Here is a 20,038-nt window from a genome sequence, read left to right as displayed (position 1 = left end):
ATTAAACCCTTGAACGCATCGATATGCGGAATCCCGACACAACATTCTGTACAGTAAGAAACTCGTGAAAACGTGTAGGGGTAACCGGCACGCTGCCGTCCTCCCCGCCGCTTGCATCGTGCGGCATACAGAGTGCCTCATTGTCAGTTTCCCCGACAACGCGCGAAGCTGCATACCACAGACTATGCTCGTCTAGCTTCAACACTAATGACCAGCGGCGTACTGTTGCTTCTCAACTATAGGGGAGCTGTTATGCTTACTATACCCGAATAGTATTAATCAGTAGGGACCGGATTTTTGTGTAATATCAAGGTATGAAATATGTACATATTTATGTAAGAAAAATAAGCTGAATATGTACCAAAATATGTAAAATCATGAAAATATTAGTACCTACTAAAACCTCAAACAATAGGCATTTACAAACTGTTGTTTGAAAAGTGACATTCCTGTCTCATTCAGAAGGGTAGGATTATTCCAGCCGAGAACCATACTTTCTAATTGCTCGGAAAATCCCATTTCCGTATAGGTCTACTAAATTTAAAGTAAAGAGATCAAGCAATAACCTGAAAGTCTCATGTCAGACTTGACACGGATTTTCCCTGGAAGAATTAGGAAGAGAGTGGGTAAGGTTGTAAATTGCATGGGAACGACTTGTTAAGACGTGTGCAGAACAATTATAGTTCGAGACAAATCATGTCATCCTCGTCCCATCCACCGCTTGAAGGCAACGCTACTTTCTGAATGATTTTTACAATACAAGGTAGTTGTATATGAAAGGTTGCCTTTTGTTCACTCATATTTACAGTGGGCGGTATGGGGCGAGTGCCTGTATTACTGGAACTGGGTAGGTAAAAAGGGCTTTTAAATCTGTGTATTTCAAATTGTAAACTTCCTCAGCAGAAGTTATTTTCTTCCTTTCAGAGAAGTAAAAATGAATAAAACCCCTAAATGTGTAGATTTATGTAATACCAAGCCATAATATGTAATCTGGGGTAAATATGTAAAAATATGTAGTATCAAATTTTAATATATTAATGGTAATTACAATATTCGCAAAGATTTGTTATTTATATACGGTTAGGTTGAAAGGAATATAGTATGTAATTACATAAAAATCCGGTCCCTATTAATCAGGTATCAACCTTAACTTCAGGAATAGGAGAGATTGTTGTACCTTTAGCATTTGAACATTCTTTGTTTTTTAATTTTTGCTGCTACTCAGAGGACTCAACCTGAAGTAGATTGTAGAGAAAGCCGCTAAGTAGCTCTGGTCGTACTTTCAGTTTGATTTATTGCAAAATTGTGAATTCCGCGGACAAAAGAAGTAAACATTTCGTTCATTGATATATGTTTTCTAACACAAAACCAGATTATATTTAATATCTTAAAAGTACGGTGTGTTCCCTATCATCTGGTGAGTAATAACATATTTTAATTTCCATGATTTATTCGAATCTGTCGTTTTAGGAGCCATATTTGTTTAAAAGTACACTCTCTTGTACCTTTGAACACAAAACATCTTGTACCATGGAACATGTTCTCTTCCACTATCAAGAATGAGCTGATGTATCGAAGACGCGAGTCGTGTCGACCTTCGAGCGGCGGCAGGCGAGTGTCATATGTTTTGACAGTCGACTGGACAAAAGTCGCTCCGTCTGTTTTCAGCATTATCAAGCTAACTTACAGACGAGACGGTTTGAGCCGGCCAGGGGCAAATCGAACCGACACGAGAAGGAGTGAACTTTTACGTACCGGTAATCCCAGATTCTTTCAGACCCGGGTGCTCCGTTTCAGACTCTTATAAGATCACATTTTTGCAAGGATCGTTGTTGCTACAGTATCGTCGTAAACGAAGTCATGGTATATAGGAATTTACTAGTTTCATCTTATGCTTGAAATGGAAAAGAATTCGATACTTTTTACATATTGTTGGATTAATTATGGAAGGATAAAAATATTGCCTTTCATTATTTTCACACGTCAGTTTAATTTTTCGACAAATTGCATTATCGTTTAAAGAATAATGTTTAATGACAGAAAAATAAATAAATAAAATTTATATATATATATATATATATATATATATATATATATATATATATATATATATATTCACGAATCTAAATACTGATCTTGCCCATAGACTACAGCGTGTTCACAATATCTGCGTTCGTTTCGTTTGTAGCATTACAAAATTCGATCATGTAACACCGTCACTAGAATTGTTGTCTTGGAGTCCACTTAAAGAAAGAAGATTCTTCAACTCTCTCTTATTACTATTTAAAATCATCCACACCCTCTTACCTAGCATCTCGTTTTGTTTATCTTTCACTACCTCGAACCCAGATCATGTACCTTCTCTCTATTCCTCTGCACAGAATATCCTTCTACTCGTCATCTTTCAGCATATCTATTCCACGCCTCTGGAATTCTCTCCCTGACCATGTCAGAGAATGTCGGACAATATCAAAATTCAAATTTAAATTAAAAAATCACATTCTAGTTCATGGAATTGCTTGTTGAACACCTGTCAGGTTGCGCAACTTCGGCTTAACCCATGACATATAGTAAATATTGTAACTATGCTGTTGTAAAATTGACAATTAATATGTAATGCAATTATTATTATGATGATTATTATTATTATTACTATTATTATTACTATTATTATTATTATTATTATTATTATTATTATTATTATCATCATTGCTATCTCTGTTTTCCTTCATCCTTTTTTTTCTTGTATTAGCTCGATGAGAGCTCTATAGTGTTCTTTTGACCCTGTTGACCTCTATAGGGCTTTAATTTAATTTGTACTATTTTCATCAGCGTCTGTATTTCTTTTTTGTATTTATATGTGCTATCTGGTAGAATGGAAGAGAAGGCCTTATGGCCTTAATCCTGTCAGATTAAATAAATAAATAAATAAATAAATAAATATATAAATAAATAAATAATAAAATAAATAAATGTACACAATTTTTCAATGATTTTTATTTACATAGCAAACCATTTTAAATGTAAGAAATTTACTACCTGTTTATTGTTTTTAAAATGTAAAATCCCCGTTATCAAGGTTTCCGGTAAACGTAACTTCACTTCAATTTAAAGTTTCGTTTTCACAATAATCCATTCTCACTACAAGTTTCTATACAACTTTACTGACGAACGGATATTTTACATACTAAAATTTTATTGTAAAAATTAGAGTACATAATATTTTGTAAAGCAGAGGAACGTTAAAATTTCCTAAAGAAAAACTCTAGTGAGTCTTATGAAACAAAATTTGAATACAACCAACATCGTCATTAAAGAAGGAACACTCTGACTAATTTTGAATCTAAAATTACAATAAACTGGTTAAATCTTGCAAGACGTTAACAATCGTCGGTAGTTTGCGAGTTACACTTAAGAAACATAATCATAATCACTGTCATTAATAACAGCAAAAACAATAATAAACATTTACGAAATTTTTAACATTGAATGGTATGTTTCGTGATCTAAATTTATGGAATATGGTGATCTTCCTATATAGCGTCTTATCTTCAACATTTTTTTTTTTTATATTCTTGTTATTAGTTTGTTACAGTAGACTTTACTGATTGGTTTCGTATCTTCGTGTATACTCATTTACTTTTCTACTAGACTCTAGTTTAATTCTTGATATGAGCCGTTCAGAGCAAAAGTGGTGTAAGTCAGAATTGGGTAATGAGGTTTAAAGTAAAAATTCTGTAAAATACAGCGCAAAGTAGCAATTAATATGTCCTTCTTGCTATTCACTGACTACTAATAATCTAAATAAATTGAATATTAATTGCTACTTTGCGCTGTATTTTACAGAATGTTTACTTTAACCCTCATTACCCATTTTTGACTTACACCACTTCTGCTCTGAACGGCTCATATATTGTTTCTTTTATGTTCCAGAAGTATTGCTGCTCTTAAAAATTGTATTCAATCCCTGCCTAATTATGTTATTTACGGAGTAGGCCTACCAATCAAATTATCTGCAATATTTTCACAATTTTATATGTGGATGTGTATAGATCGATTGACTAGGAATCGAAAGGGCTCATATTCTAGTCTAAATTATGGCGGAAGTTTTCATCTCATCGTAACTACCAAAACGGCTTAAAGGTCAGGTCAGTGTTTTATGAAATAAGCACGGGGCTAACCTCGGAAATAGACGCAATACCAAAAGCAAGAGCTCTCTCTACCCATTGGCATCCTCTGCGTCTCAATGACGTTTATATAGACATTTTACCTTATACCAAGGCTTCCTCAGAATTATTAAAATTCTGCCCTCTCAGTTACTCTCTCAAAATGTATTACAAGAATATTTTGTTAATCTGCAATACATGCATAATGTTTACTCAAAAGCAGACGGACGGATGCATCACACTTAATAGGTTCACCACAGAGATGGCAGCTCCCTTGATAATGATGCTGTGTTAATTAATTTAGCATGACCGTACGCAGCGGAGTAGTGCTAGTATACACAGATCTAACAAACAAGATGAAGATGGAGTTTGATTAACTCAGTCAAACACCGATGCGTAGTCGTCCCGCCAATATTGTCGGTGATACGAGGCTGGTGATAAAGCGATAGTGGCTGGAAATAAAGTTACTTAAAGCTCTGGATGAAGTGGAGTATTGCTTAGTCGCAGGATGCAGCAATAGTGATATGTAGCCTATATAGCACGACATTCTGAAAGAGATGCAAATTTCGTCGTTTGTACAGGGTGTATCAATGGCCAGGTCAAGCCTTAAGGAGGTGATTCAGGACCATATTTGCAACGAAAAATCCTAATACACTTTTTCAATATTCATCCCCGTTTCCGAGTTACACGAATATTACGTACCGTTTCTAACCCATTTGATTCCACACACTTTCTCCTTCATGCAGCCCCAGAGAAAGAAGTCCAATGGTATTAGGTCTGGGGACCGGGCTGGCCAGGTAACTATGGTATCAACTAGACGATGCTCCAGCACATTTCAGACTTCCAGTACGCCAATGTTTTTTTTTTTATTTAACACCTGCCACATTTACAATCTGTCTACAATTGACAATAAGTAAATATTTTAAAAGAATATGACATTAGTGGAGATGTTATCCCATGACAGCACTCCAAAAGAAAAATAACAATGTTTTAATAGCTGTAGTAAAAATGAATGGAAGGTCAAGAGCATTGGTCCTTTTAAATCTTCTTATTGTTTGACTATTATCCAGCAAATTTAATGGATAATGATTGAGATGTTGATTTAATCGGTGCAGGTATGTTTTACTGAACTTAGAGATTTCTTCTTTCACAGTTGAAATGTTGAGGTCACGATGAATGACATCATTACGGACATACCATGGTGCAGTGACAATGGAACGTAAAGTTTTAGATTGATACCTCTGCAGTATTTCAATGTTTGAGTTGCTAGCAGTTCCCCACAGTTGAATGTCGTATGTCCAGATTGGTTTTAGTACGACTTTATAAACAAGAAGTTTATTTTCTAATGACAGTTTTGACTTAGGTCCCAATAACCAATAGATTTTTTATGTTTTAAAATTTAATTCTTTACGTTTAGTTTCAATATGTTTATGCCATGTTAATCGGCGATCTAAATGCATACCTAAATATTTAACATCGCCTGCTTCGGGAAGTTCTTTGTTGTAAAGTGTTACAGGAGGACAATTTTAAGTTCTGGTTCCAAAAGTAACATGAACTGATTTGTTTTCACTCGCTTGTATTCTCCATTTAGTTTGCCAGTCTTCCGTTGCCAATAGTTAGATCACAATTTTCGAGGTAGATGGATTGGAAGGGGTGGTCCCATTGCCTGGCCAGCCCGGTTCCCAGACCTAACACCATTGGACGTCTTTCTCTGGGGCTGCATGAAGAAGAAAGTGTACCAAACGGAGATAGCAAGCAGAGAAGAACTCGTTGCAAAGATTAACACGGCTGCAATGGAGATACACCAGCACGGCTTGGATAATGTGCAGCGAGAGGTCAGACGACGTGCTGAAGCGTGTGTTCGTGCGAAAGGGGAACATATTGAGCATCTGCTCTAGACAACTGACAATTAGCCTACCTTCTCTCAAACAAACAGGTCCATTAGGTGTGGAATCAAATGGGGATAGATACGGTACGTGATAGTCGTGTAACTCGGAAACGGGATGAATACTGAAAATGTGTATTATGATTTTTCGTTGCAAATAAGGCCCTGAATCACCTCCTTAAGGATTGACCTGACCTTTTGATACACTTGTATATAGGTATAGGTCTACGTAAGATACACAAGTTTCGTGATGAAGGTCCGCACTTGCGTACCATTCTGATACATAAAGGTGAATTCAACTAAAATTATTCTTTACTCATAAATTGTGTATGAATTTAAATTGTGAATACAAATAGGCCTATTCTTCTTCCTTCTCGGATTCGGCTACAACCTGTTCCGGCTTCTTACGGAAATATCTATTCTTAGGTCGACCTTGTGCTCTTTCACCAATAAATAAATATTTAGTTAAAATTATTATGCGTAGATATTTTGTATCTCTATAATGTAATGCATATTTTTATCTTTATCTACATGCTTTTTAATGGAGAGTTTTATTAAGGAAGCGATAGCTTAACTATATAGGCCAGGGATTCACATAGTGCACTGCACTGCACTGCACTGTGCAATGCACTTTGCACGTGCATTAACAAGACAATACTGAGGGGGTGTCGGTGTAAACTGTATACGTGACGGCGAAATAAATAAATGTAAGTTACATATTTATTCACAATTTTTGTTTTTATTAAGTAATATCTGACAGGAAGTGTGTTGAGATAACTTTAATGTTTTTTTTTTTATTATTGACAGAAACATAGCACTTAACATAAAACGTATCTATTGATGTCTCTTTAGTTGTTGTTTTCGCAATGATACCAGTTATATCAGGAGCAATAGTACGACTGACAGAAACTCAGACAATATGGTTTAAATTAGCATCTGAAATACTCGACCACAATTTTGTTTTTGTGCATTTGAGGACAGAAAAAAAAATCATTCACATACATAAGTTGAGTAAAACTTAAAGTAAACGAAGTTAAGCTCCGTTCAGTGATCGATACCACACAATTATCTTCACATGTCGTGCCAACCTAAGATTTTATTTATCTAATGTAGTCTAACCAAACATAACAAACGTATTTTTTATTTATCTAAACAACACTACTCTGAAGGTTAGAACAAAAAAAAAAAAAAGATCCATCGCTAAACTGCGTAACCTTTCGACTCAGACTCTGCCGTCTACTTCCGCCCCTGCAATAATCGCGCAAGATTGTATTTGGATACCTCAAAGCAGTACTCTTTTCGTTGCACCGTGCATAGCACCGTTGCACGGCTATTTGCACGTGTGCAATTTTGAGCTTTTGTGAAGCACTGGTATAGGTACTGGAATCGTTATCATTTTACACAAATCTGTAATAGTACTTATAACTTTCTCTTTAATATGTGAATGACAGTAACATTTTGTGAAGAAGTAGAAACAACATTTCCATTTTGTAATTCTTCTGGAAATCAGAATGGAGAATGATCACTGGAAACATTTAGGGGCCATATTCATAGACATTCTTAGCGCGGGCTTCCGGTGAATGATCAGCGAACTAACGTTTTTCGTATTCATAAACCAGTGTTAGCAATATGATATGATACGAATCCTGTACAAGTAACTAGTCGATAGCCGGGACTAGTTTAGCATGCTCGTAGCGCGGGCTAGCGAAATGTCCATGAATAGCACTCTTAGATTTTATTGGAAAAGCCAAGTCAGAATTACCAGATTATCTCATCAGGAATCCAGGACAGATGATGATATTGCATACCTTAACGTGACTACACATTTTAATTAATTCAATTTGCAACACAACTGACTTTATTCGTTTTATGTATTTGAACTAATTACATAGGGCCTGCCTAAACTTTTAATTTTGTTACATTTCTGCTCGATTAAGAAATACTCGTATTCTTTAAATTATTGATAAAGTTGGGAAAAATGTCATATTACACCCTGATCTATACAGAAAAAAAAGTATGATATAGTTTTTAAATCGTATCATTAATAAATCAACTTCCGAAGAGAGTAAAGAAAAAAGTTACAGGTACTGTATAATACCTAATACATATTATAGTATTACCATTTTTATTTCAATACAACTCGATAGCAGGTGCCAGACGATGATGTTGAACATTGGTTGAACGGGGTTTTGAAAAAAATGGATAAGGAAATGATCAAAAAAAGTTATATAGGCCTATATATATTTTTTTTCTTCAAAAATTTTCTCCAGAATCTGCTGCAAGCTGAAGTGGTTGAAGACACAGAAGTTCGCAGAAACTGCTTGTAACTGAAGCCAAGAAGTTCAGCTATGTTTCAAATTATCATGGTTTCAATTGTAAAACACCCTTCGGCGACAGCCGTAGATGTTTCATGGAGCATGGTCACAGAGAGCCCTTAATTACATACTGTGGCGGCAGAAATAACTCAAAATTATTGACACGATTAGCATTATAATTGCGTCAACTGTAATTACATATTTTATAGCACGTAATTTAGTAAATGTTGCGCCATTTGCACGTATAATCCAGTATTTATTTGTCACTACATAGCCGACTTTAATTGTGATAAAAAAAATTGCTAAAATGCCACAGGAAAATTTCTCCGCTCTGTAATTTCATGTAACGTTGATCCTTATGTAAACACAAAGGACACAAGAGCCTATTCCCTACTTTAGAACTGTTGATAGACCGATGTACCGGTACGTATGAGGGCAGTACTCGCCATTTTGTCAATATTTTGTTTTGATACCGTTAAGTCTCGTTCACACTTTTCAAGTAGGCTAGCTTGAATCAGTGACTTGATTTGACGAAACTGAAAAGTGTGAACTGTGTTCAAGTTGAGTTCAAGTCAAGCAGCAGTTTGTATTCAAGTTTCAAGTGAAGTTTAATTCCTTTATAATTTTTATCTCACTTGAAAGGACACTTGAAACAAATTGATGAGTATGAACGTCATTTCATAATTTGAATTCAAGGGAAAACGCGCGAATTTAGATTAAGGTAACCTGGAAGTGTAAAATGGTCAAAAATGACATTTTTTTCAGGCCAAAAAAATGTATATTTCTTTAGGATTAATTTCATGTATGATTTATTACAAAATATAATATTAGAAGCCTCTAAGACTATATGACTAGTGTGAGACATTGTATTTTAATGCCACGCCAGCTTTCAGACTTTTTTTTTTCAATCCTGAAATAGTTTTCGAATAAAATAATAATTTCCATAGGATTTTCTCATCATTATCCTGATTTTGGGTTTTGTGTTTCAAAAATCGACACGTCCATTTCTGTTTGTTTCAAACGTGGACAATGTAACGTTTCTTAATTTTCCATTAACTTACTTTTTCAAACTAAATTCAAATTTTTCTCAGGATTGGTTGGACCAATCTGCATGAAACTTCGCACACACATTATTCAATCATGTCTGAATTCTGTAAACCAAAATTATTTAAATTTTTTAATTATTTCATACAAGTCCATACTATATAATCACTGTATTTTTATTTTAGTAGGTTATTTTATGACGCTTTATCAACATCTGAAATTATTTATCGTCTGAATGAGATGAAGGTGATAATACCAGTGAAATGAGTCCGGGGTCCAGCAACGAAAGTTACCCACCATTTGCTGATATTGGGTTGAGGGAAAATTCAAGAAAAAAACCTCAACCAGGTAACTTGCCCCGACCGGGAATCGAACCCGGGCCACTTGGTTTCGCGGCCAGATGCGCTAACCCTTACTCCACAGGTGTGGATTATAATCACTGTAAAATATGAAGAAAATTACATTAATCTTTTAAATAAAAAAAAAATCATATATAAATTCCAAACCAACAAAGAAAAATGATTCTAGTTCCAAAAATTAAATTATGTCTATTCTATGTCAAAAAGATTTCATTGCAATCACTCCTTTTGTTTCTGAGAAGAAGGGCCATTTCTAAAATATGTTATTAAAGTTTTTATGTTTACTAAAATGTTGAAACTTTTACGAGATATACAGAAGAGTTTTCTTTACCTGCATTAAAAATTTCAAACAGATTGCTTTGATAGTTCATGAGATACAGAAAGAAATGTGCGTTGCTATATTTTATAGTGGATTTACAATTCTTGGTTACTTTAAAACTTACTTTAAGAGCAGTAAATTAACAGCTGATAGTTTTTCTATTGTACGGGAAAGTAAATATAATAATGGGGGAAGTGTAAGAACTTCAAAAGAATCATTTTCAAACATGGTAAATTAGATCTACGAGGCGCATCCAGAAAGTAAGTTTCCCGATTTTTTCCCCTTGAAAGTAAACGTAATTAGCCGTGTCAATTGCGCATGCGTAACAGATCTATGACGTATCAATCATATGCCAGACGGACAGGTCCCGCCTGGTGCCAGTAGCGTGGCAGCAGTGGTCCGAAATGGAAGCTCTTATTCCTTCTCCCGCCGCCTGCGAGGTTCGGTCGGTGATAAAGTTCTTTAATGCACAAAGCATTGCGCCAATTTAAATTCATAGGCAGCTCTGTCAGGTCTATGGGCCGAACATCATGAGTAAGCAGATGGTGAGTCGCTGGTGTAGGCAGTTTTCCGAAGGTCGTCAAAGTGTTCATGATGAAGAGCGCAGTGGGCGACCGTCACTCATCAATGATGATCGTGTTGAGCTGGTGCGGCAGTGCACCATCGAGAACCGTCGCTTCACGATTACGGAGCTGAGCAGCCATTTTCCGCAGATATCGCGATCCTTGTTGCATGAGATTGTCACTAAGCACCTGCTGTTCAAAAAAGTGTGTGCCAGGTGGGTGCCGAAAAACCTGACACCCGAACACAAAATGCAACGTTTAGGAGCAGCACTGACATTTCTGCAACGGTATCACGATGACGGCGACGAGTTCCTCGACAGGATCGTCACGGGCGATGAGACTTGGATTTCGCACTTCACCCCGGAAACCAAGCAGCAGTCAATGCATTGGCGGCATAGTGGATCTCGGTCAGGACGAAATTCAAACAGACGCTGTCGGTACGGAAAGTGATGTGCAAGGTGTTCTGGGACAGGAAGGGCATTCTGCTCATTGACTTCCTTCCAAGAGGTGAAACAGTGAACGCTGACCGTTACTGCGAAACACTGCGAAAATTGCGACGTGCCATTCAAAACAAGAGGCGTGGAATGCTTACTGCAGGTGTTGTGCTCCTCCATGACAATGCTCGTCCACATACGGCTCGGCGCACAAAAACTGTTTTGACGGAATTTGGCTGGGAGTTGTTTGATCATCCATCCTACAGTCCTGATCTTGCTCCCAGCGATTTTCACGTTTTCTTGCACCTCAAGAAATTCTTGTCTTCCGGTGAGCGTTTTGGCAACGACGAAGAGCTGAAGACGTCTGTCACACGCTTGTTCCATTCACAAGCGGCAGAGTTCTACGATAGAGGGATACAAAAGTTGGTCCCACGATACGACAAGTGTCTCAATTCTGATGGTGGCTATGTTGAAAAATAGCTGAAACATTGCTGTACCTGTTGCCAATAAATGTTTTCCTGAAAGTGTGTGTTCTTTTTTTTTTTTAATAGGGAAACTTACTTTCTGGATGAGCCTCGTATTTGTTTTGTTGCAAATATATTAACAATAATTATTAAATATTTGCTTGATGATTTCACTTATTCTGTTTGTAATGGTCAATGGTAATGTATTTCTCTTACTAATCCAATTCCTGTCACATATTGAACGATGGGATCTTCCATTGCTTCAATATCTTTATCATTCCCTGGCACGGAGGCTCGATACTACAGACATTCCTATTTGCACAACTTCCATCGACGACATTTTACTCTATTTTAAAACAAATAATTTGAACAACTTCAATTCAGGTTACTTGAAAAGTGTGAACAAGGCTTCACTAGTCTTATCGCCACTTACACAACAGCGCACAGTTTACATATGAATGTTGCAGTCCATATGACTTATTTCGAAAACTTACATTGAAAATACAAATGAAATATGTACTCTTCGTCTCGCTAAATCTTCCAACAAAATTATGCTTTGTAGGACTACTAAATACTCTGACACCAGGAAAATGCTCTGCATATATTCTTTTGCACTTATTCTGCAGTGACATTGGGTACATGGGAAATATAAACACTCGTTGTTGTATAGTAAACAGAGATACAACCTTTCCAATCACACTATCATCACAAAAAAAATTATAGCTCGTATGAACTGCCAGACCTACCAGGAAGCTTAACTCCCTTCCATAACTAATGGCGGACTCCAATGGTTTTGCGTTCGTCAGGTCTTCAGCTTGAGAAGCGAAAGGGAAACTCATAACACAGCTGAGGGAGGAAGTGTCGCTTAGCGGTAAGAAAATAAACGGACCCACTTAATTTCAAGTTACCTGGTATCATTCAACCAAGGCGAGTGGAACCGCGGACGTAATGTGAACTATCGCGATGCGGTATTACGAACGCAGGAGCAGTAGTGCCACGGATCAGGGCTGCAAGACTCCACTGGCCATGGTCGAGTAATATCATCTATACTAGCTATGTGATTCTAGCGGCAAGTATTTTGACTGCGATATCGCAAAAAATACAGAATGAAACCACACTGACAGTTGGGAAAAATATATTTAATACGTTCCACAGGACTTATTTTTTTATCTTCTAGTGTGCATTCTTACTTTTCTGAGAAATTATATTTCAGTTGCTTGTAAGATGTCATTCCATTTTTTATCAACCGCGATTCAGATGATTCAAGCAATAATAATAATAATAATAATAATAATAATAATAATAATAATAATAATAATAATAATAATAATAATAATAGGAAGAATCAGACTACATAACATCACAAGCTTCTTGAAAACTATAAAACAGCTCTAAGTAAACCGATTAATTATTATGTAGCAGGCGGCAGATGCTTACAAACTCGGCGAAACACCTGGATTGAACTCCAAATTATTAGAGACGGAACTGTTCTCTGCACCAATCCCTGTGGTGTTTGGTAAGTTCAAATAATGAAGATGGTGACGATGAATACGATAAAGATGAATATGGTGAATACAATGATGCTGAGTTAAATTAAGATCATTTATACTATAAGATTAGAGGGAAGGTGGGACCAACAGCAAAATATCTTACCTACAACAATAGAGGCAGTCTATGTGAAAGGGAACACAGAAAAATGAAATCAATTAAAAAAACAGAGCTTTCATTCGTTTATATTTTTGTTTAAATGCTGCTAGTAATGTTAATATATGTGCATTAACTTAAAAGTACTAATATTGTCATGGTAAACATGAATCCTTCTGTGCAAAATTATCATATAAAGCCGGTGGTAACTGTCCTTGATATATAAACCGTCTAAATTTAATAGCCTACAGGTAGTAATTTAACTATACTCGGTTTAGATCAGACTAATGCATCTTCCTGTAGTTTTTCTGAAGTTTTTAAAAAGGGAATTGGTATGAATAGTCCACCTGTTTTTGGAAACCTTTCAGGTAATCTTTTAAGCATTTCACAGTTTATAAATTGCACCACTTCGAGTACAATCGAAATATAACGAACCGTATTTAGTTTACCACCGTTTTTATATTAGATTTCATATTCAACAATTTTATTCATTAGCTCACCAATAAAGCAGGAGATGAAGGTAACACAGATGGAATTACCAGTTGCAGATTTCACTTTTACTTAAAGCCAATTCAGAATATTCTTCATTAAATGCAACGGATGCACTTTCAATTGACTCCTCAATATGTCTTTTCTTTTCAAGAAAGATAAACAATATCTGCTGATTTTTCATCCTACACTGATATATTTATATTTACTGTATATGCTATAATTACTTTTTCTTTAACGAAAGAGATGCCCGAAGGCTTGCACTCAGGCTGAGGCTTATTGTGCTTACCACTCCGGTTTTGGGAATATTTTTGTCGCCGAATGGCTGCGCTCTTGTACGAATACAGCACGCTGCACATAACTTAACCTGGGCTATAGTGGTGACGATGATATTTTAAATTAATTTAATTTCATTTAGTGTTCTGCTCAAAGACAGGTCTTTCACTGCTAAACCCAGCTTTCTCCAATCTTTCCTATTTTCTGCCTTCTTCTTTGTTTCCTCATATGATCCATATATCTTAATGTCATCTATCATTTGATATCTTCTTCTACCCCGTACTCTTCTCCCGTTCACCATTCCTTCCAGTGCATCCTTCAGTAGGCAGTTTCTTCTTAGCCAGTCACCCAACCGATTTCTTTTCGTCTTCCTGATCAGGTTCAGCATAATTCTTTCTTCACTCACTCTTTCCAACACAGCTTCACTTATTTTCTCTCCACTTCACAGATCCATTCTTCTCCATATCCACATTCCAAATGCTTCGCTTCTCTTCATTTCGTTGTAATGCCCATCTTTCTGCCCCATACAATGCCACACTCCATACAAACACTTCACTAGTAGATGCTCCTTTTCTATTAAAAGCTTCCTTGGCCATTGCTATCCTCTTTTTGACTTCCTGGCAGCAGCTCATGTTACTGCTTATAGCACACCCAAGTATTTGAAGCTGTCCACTTGCTCTACTGCCTCATTTAGAATTCGCAAGTTTATCTTCTTTATTTTTCTTCCTATGACCATGCTCTTCATCTTACTTGCATTTATCTTCATCCCATACTGCTCACAGCTGCCATTTAGCTCCAGTATCATATCCTTAAGTATCAATGCAATTCAATTCAATTCAATTCAATTCAATTCAATTCAATTCAATTAACTGGCCATTAGACATACAGTTTTAGGCTTCGTCAGAATACATTGAAAAACATATAAATACTTTTTAAAAAACACTAATAAAAGAAACAGTAAAATTTAAATAATACAATGAAAACATGAAATAATTTGAAACTTTTAAATTAAAGAAAACTAACTAAATTGCAATTAAACTTATTTATTAAAATACAATTTCATACAAATTTGTGTTGAAAAACTCAGCAACAGAATAAAAAGGATTATTTAATAACCAATTATTAAATCTAGTTTTGAAGCTATTGATTGATAATTTATAACATTCACTGGGGAGCTTATCATATAATTTCATCCCCATAATTAAAAAGTTTGTGTTGCTCGTCTGTAATCTACAATATGGAATATTAATTTGTTCACTATTTCTAATTTCATGATCATGTATCATACCCTCTTCTGCTAACAACGCCATATCAGCAAATCTTTTGCGCTTTATTTTTCTTTCTCCTACTATCACTCCTCCCATGTTCTGAAAACAGTTCTTTACTAAATCCTCCAAGTATATGTTGAACAGGGTAGGTGATAGATAAAGGACATCCTTGACGTACTCCTCTCCCTATTTCACTTCCTTCTGAAATTTCTTCTCCTGTCCTGGCTTTGACTCGTTTCATATAAAGATTACTGAACAGTTTTCTCTCTTTCCAATCCACACCAATTTCCTTTAGGATGCTCATCAGTTTATTCAAATCCACTCTGTCAAAAGCCTTTTCTAAGTCTACAAGTACTACATACACTTCGTTATTCTTCTCTAGGTACCTTTCGCCGATTGTCCGTAGCAGTCCAACTGCATCTCTCGTACCTTTTTCCTTCTTGAAGCCAAACTGCTCTTCTTCCAACTGTTCTTCCATCTTAGAATATAAACGTCGATTCAGTATTCGCAAGAGAATCTTCGCCAAGTGTGATATTAGACTGATAGTAGGCCTATATTTTAATTAATGATGGCGAAATGAGGTTCAACGCTCAAAGTTGTCCGACAATTCTGCATCAATTGGTTGAGATAAAACAGTGTTCGCAACCGGTGTGCCTCCACAAAGTGAAAGGTGTGACGCGAACTTTTACCTAGTATTGTAAGAAATTAATTAAATTAAATTAAAATTAAAGTAATAAAATTGTCGATTTTAAGTAAGATGATACTTGTTTATTCTTTATTACATACAGCGAATTTTATATCGTCAAAGAAATTAAATGTAATTTATTTACTCAACATTGTTGTTGTATCGTTGTTTGCTTATTGATATATTAATTTTTGTATTCACGTCTCTACCGCTGCGCTGGCTACTGTGCAGTTTCTTTGTAACACTTTCCGTATGTATTGTGTACCATACCCAAGCCTTTCGGAAGATTATATTTTATTACTTTAGTGTGCCGCTTTGTCAGAAGCTGGGAGCTGGGAGCATAAGATGTGTTTATGACTGACCTGACTCGGAGTTGTCGCCAGGTTTGAAGTTTCCCATTTCTTAATAACCGACAGCTTTACAACCTTAAGATATTTGTTATAATAACCGACAATAACCGACCCATCTCTGACATTTTTTAAAACATTTACCTACAATTTTCGCAGACAGTATGTCTGAGTTACTAAACTCTCTTAGGGCCGATTGTATAAACCATTTAATCTTATTATTATTATTATTATTATTATTATTATTATTATTATTATTAATATTGATAGATATGGTAGGTACATTTATATATATATATATATATATATATATATATATATTTTTTTTTTAATTTCTTGCCTTAATACACAAACAATCTTATATTTTATAAGGCTCTATCGTGTTCAGAAGTATCAAATAACATAACCTGTAAGTATATTATGTTTATAACAACCATTAATTATTATTGGATATGATAGGTACATTCATAAATTTTCAATTAACTGTATTACTAAACGAAAATTGTCGTTTTATAAAGCTTTATTATGTTTAGCAGTATCAAACACCATAACATGATAACAATTTGGAGAACAGTCAACCTTCTTATTATCCGCCATTATTTACAATGCACAAAACAAATCAGTGTCTCCAACAGAGTGTACGGAAAGTCGCCAAAAAGTAGTTGTAAAGTCGCTAGATTTCTCATTATCAACAAAGAAAGATTAAATTTTGTCACTATGGCGTGCTAAAAAGGTCGCTAAATCCCTATTTAAGCAATATGAAAGTTAAAAGAAATTGTTGTTGAAAAAGAGTTAAAGTCGCTAGATTGGCAACACTGAACAAACCTGTACAACATGGTCCGCGCATCACATATTTCACCTGTTTATGCGATGTTGCCAAATCCTTTTCACGTGAACTTAGATTGCATTTGAACCAAGGTAATTTGATCGCAGAAAAGTTTTATACAATAGAAGAAGTGTCTGAACTCGGTTCACTTTTCGATCTTCGATCAAAGTTGATCTTTAGTCAGGGAGTTTTATACAATTGGGCCTTAATGACACGTACAGGTTCAATAAAACGTGTCAGATATTTTTCAAGAAATGTTTTTCATGATTTTTTCAAATTTAAAATTTCGCTAGAAGGCGACGAGAGGTGGCGGGTCACCTCCTGAATTCATCACTGCAACGATGGCAGGAAATACGATAAAAATGATGCTGTATGTTAGTTTCTGTACACGTAAATTCGTGCTCACTTCAGACACAGACGCTTTGAAACCATACAGAACCTTCCATTAACTCTGCATATTGACAATGCGAGTATACTGTAGTTCGTGAAAACACTGTAGCGCTGAGGCTGATGACAAAATAGTCCAACGGTATTCACGCATGTATGTTTATGCACAGTATTTTTAAATTCGAAGTTAGACAGACGAGGACGAGGAGAGAAGGGAAAACGGAGTGGAGCAGAGTGGGGCCCACTGAGTGACCTTGAGCTACTGGTTGTTTTTCTCACAGTACGAAACTGAATTCATGTTATGCGGCTCCTTCGTGGGCCGCGATATTGAAATACACTTTTGCGATTATGCAGGAGACTGCTGTCTGCGGGCCTGAAGTGGTTTGATCTCCGGTGTATAGTGATTGAGGCAGGCCTAGTGCTTTCCATGTTGGCCATAAGACTTCACGTTCTCGAGTTCAAACTCGGCCGAGAGCAGTGATGTTTAATGTGATAAATAGAATATTAATCATGCACAATTGGAAGGCTTAAAACTCGGCCGAGAGTAGTGAGGTTTAGTGTGATAAATAGAATATTAATCATGCACTATATGAAGGCTTAAACTCGGCCGAGTGCAGTGATGTTTAGTGTGATAAATAGAATATTAACCTGCACAATAAGAAGGCTTAAACTCGGCCGAGAGCAGTGATGTTTAGTGTGATAAATAGAATATTAATCATGCACAATAAGAAGGCTTAAACTCGGCCGAGTGCAGTGATGTTTAGTGTGATCAACAGAATATTAACCTGCACAATAAGAAGGCTTAAACTCGGCCGAGAGCAGTGATGTTTAGTGTGATAAATAGAATATTAATCATGCACAATAAGAAGGCTTAAACTCGGCCGAGTGCAGTGATGTTTAGTGTGATAAATAGAATATTAACCTGCTCAATAAGAAGGCTTAAACTCGGCCGAGTGCAGTGATGTTTTGTGTAATAAATAGAATATTAATCATGCACAATAAGAAGGCTTAAACTCGGCCGAGAGCAGTGATGTTTAGTGTGGTAAATAGAATATTAACAATGCACTATATGAAGCCTTAAAACTCGGCCGAGAGCAGTGATGTTTAGTGTGATAAATAGAATATTAACCTGCACAATAGGAAGGCTCAAACTCGGCCGAGAGTAGTGATGTTTAGTGTGACTATTACACTCTTACTACGTCATACTACTTTTGACCAATAAAACGGTACGAAAGGACGTATTTCAACCAATCATGGCTGCTTATCGCACAATTTTATCGCGTCCCTAGAATTTGTTTAATTTTATCGTGTCCCTAGCATTTGTTTAATTTTATCGCGTCCCTAGCATTTGTTTCTTTGCCAACATTTGAAACTGCGCTGGTCTGGACGTCAAAAAAAAAATATATATATATAATTACAAACCATTCCAGTCGATGCACAGCAGTTTCAAATATGACTCGCATTGGCATTCAAGAACAAGAATTAATAAAAATCACTGATCATACCTATGCACCTTCTGAAATCCGATTTACAAATAAATGAAGAGCACCATTCGGAAATCCTGAATAAGTTGAATACACCATGTAGGCCTAAATCAACGAGTTCCACTTTTATTATGCACACGTCCCATATAACATCAACTGAACCACCAACCACATTCAAATTTGAAAATTGTACATTCAATAATTATTCCTTTTAAAATTATTCATTCGGAAATTCTGAATAAGTTGAATACACCATGTAGGCCTAAATCAACGAGTTCCACTTCTATTACGCACACGTCCAATATAACATCAATTGAACCACCAACCACAATCAAATTTGAAAATTGTACATTCAATAATTATTCCTTTTAAAATTATTCATGTTTATTTTTTATGTCATCGTCGTTAATTAAAACTTTTCTAACACTTGTGTATATTAGTTAGGTTATGTTATAGCTCCTGCTCTGAGAGGATAAAAAGAACTTCTGCTATATGATATTATGGATAGTCACGTATCAGGGATTGTTTAGTATTAAGATTTATTGAATAGTAATCATTACAGTGTCTGTATAAAGACACTACTGCCATCTAGCATGCATCTAGCGTAATATTTGTAATGTTGAGATGGTACAATAATACATTTGAAGACAGTTGTATTTTCGTAAGTCAATTAATATTTTATTGTATTGGAGTACTTCGTTACTTCTAATTTTTATATACTTTCTTCTAATCGTGTAATAGTCAATTAAATTCCACTCGAGTTTTGATTTTCTCTAGATAAAAAACGTTCTCGAGTTCAAACTCGGCCGAGAGCAGTGATGTTTAGTGTGATAAATAGAATATTAACCATGCACTATAGGAAGGCTTAAAACTCGACCGAGAGTAGTGATGTTTAGTGTGATAAATAGAATATTAATCATGCACAATAAGAAGGCTTAAACTCGGCCGAGAGCAGTGATGTTTAGTGTGATAAATAGAATATTAACCATGCACTATATGAAGGCTTAAAACTCGGCCGAGAGCAGTGATGTTTAGTGTGATAAATAGAATATTAACCTGCACAATAGGAAGGCTTAAACTCGG

This window comes from Periplaneta americana, chromosome 16 (assembly GCF_040183065.1).
Source record: "Periplaneta americana isolate PAMFEO1 chromosome 16, P.americana_PAMFEO1_priV1, whole genome shotgun sequence".
In the NCBI taxonomy this organism is placed as follows: domain Eukaryota; kingdom Metazoa; phylum Arthropoda; class Insecta; order Blattodea; family Blattidae; genus Periplaneta; species Periplaneta americana.
The sequence above is the reverse complement of the archived record's forward strand: the minus strand, read 5'-3'. Positions refer to the sequence as shown.